A 2,051-nucleotide genomic window follows, 5' to 3' on the forward strand; every position below is an offset into this window, starting at 1 on the left:
TGTGAACCAGTGTGCCAGAACAGATAGCGGAGAAGGTGTGGAGACAGATGTTGTTAAGAACTCAGATGGAATCATAAGGTTCTGAGATGTGTATATTTCAATGAAAGGGGTATTGTAGGAAAGGCAGATGAGTTCAGGACATGGAGCAACTCCTGGAATGATGTTATTGTAGCCATTAGTGAAACATGGTTGCAGGAGGGGCAGGACTGACTGGCTGCTCAATATTCTGGGCTTTTGTTGTATTAAGAGGGAGGGAGGGAGAGAGAGAGAGAGAGAGAGACGAGAGAATGAATGTCACAGCAGTGCTCAGTCAGGACAGACTAGAGAACTTCTTTAGTGAGGCTTCATGGGTATAATTGAGGAATATTAAAGGTATGGCCACGTTAATGGGGTTATATTACAGAGCACCCAACAGTCCATGGGAATTAGAGGAACAAATTTGTGGAGATCACAGACTGTTGTAAGAAACATAAGATCTTTAACATAGGTGATTTTAAATGTCCAGATATTGACTGGGACTCCCATACTGTAAAAAGACTAGATGGGGGTTTGTCAAATGTGTTCAGGAAAGTTTCCTTAATTAGTACGTAGAACTCCCAATAAGAGAGCATTTGATACTTGATGTGCTATTAGGGAATGAGACAGGGCTGTTGACAGAAGTTTGTGCAGGAAAACACTTTGCATCTAGTGATCACAATGCCATTTTGATGGTATCAGAAAGGATCTGGCAAGTGTATATTGGGACAGGCTGTTTTCTCGCAAAGGTGCACTTGATAAGTGGGAGGCCTTCAAAAGTGAAATTTTGAGAGTATAAAGCTTGTATGCCTATAAAAGGCAAGGATAATTTTAGGGAACCTTGATTTTCAAAGAGATATTGAGGCCCTAGTTAAGAAAAAAATAGAGGTGCATGGCGAGTATTGGCAGATAGAAACAAATTAAGTGCTTATGGAGTATAAGAAATGCAAGACAATACTTAAGAAAGAAAGGAATGAGGTTGCCCTAGCAGACAAGGTGAAGGAAAATCCTAAGGGATTCAACAGATATGTTAAGAGCAAAAGGACGGCAAGGGAGAAAATCCTCTGGAAGATCAGAATGGTAATCTATGCATGGAGTCAAAAGAGGTGGGAGAGATCTTAAATGGATTTTTTGCATCTGTATTTACTCAGGAGATGGATACAGAATCTATAGAAGTGAGGCAAAGTATCGAGGGCACAGACCCCATCCAGATTACAGAGGAGGAGGTGTTTGCAGACTTGAGGCAAATTAGGGCCTGACGATTAGGGCAAATTAGGACTCAGCAGGAAAGCAATCAGCATAACCAGAGACACCACACTCCCTGTTTGACCCGCGGCCGTCCAGCAAAAGGTTCAGGACACTAAAAGCCATAAAAAATAGACTGAGGAACAGCTTCTACCCCAGAGCTGTGGCCTCCATCACACCACTCCCACAGAACAATGACTGAAACTGTCAGCACACACAAGGACTCAAATACTTGCACTAACAGCACTTTGTGCATTACTGTAACATTCTGGTGCTGCTACAACTTATTTTCTGCTGCTTATCTATTTAATACTGTTTTTCTATTACTGTCTTGTTTTTATCTGCCGCTTTGTTTGATTACCTGAGAGGAAGCCAAACAGAGTTTCATTGTACCTATGTATAATGACAATAAAGATCATTCAAATCAGTGTGTTCTCTCAGACCCTGTGGGAGGCAAGTGCAGAAACTGCAGGGGCCTGAACAGAGATGTTTAAATCATCTTCCATGACAGGTGAGGTACTCAAGAATTGGAGGGTAGCTAATGTTGTTCCAATTTTTAAGAAAGGTTCTGAAAATAAATTGGGAAATTATAGGTTGGTGAGCCAGACATCAATATTGGAAAGCTGTTGGAAGGCATTTTAAGGGACAGATATTTGAATAATTGGATAGACATGGACTGATTAATGATAGTCTGCATGGCTTTGCATGTGGTGGGTTGTATCTACCCAATCTTATAGAGATTTTGAGGAGATTATCAGGAAAGTTGATGAAAGCAAGTCAGTGGACGTTGG

This window comes from Hypanus sabinus, chromosome 19 (assembly GCF_030144855.1).
Source record: "Hypanus sabinus isolate sHypSab1 chromosome 19, sHypSab1.hap1, whole genome shotgun sequence".
Classification (NCBI taxonomy): domain Eukaryota; kingdom Metazoa; phylum Chordata; class Chondrichthyes; order Myliobatiformes; family Dasyatidae; genus Hypanus; species Hypanus sabinus.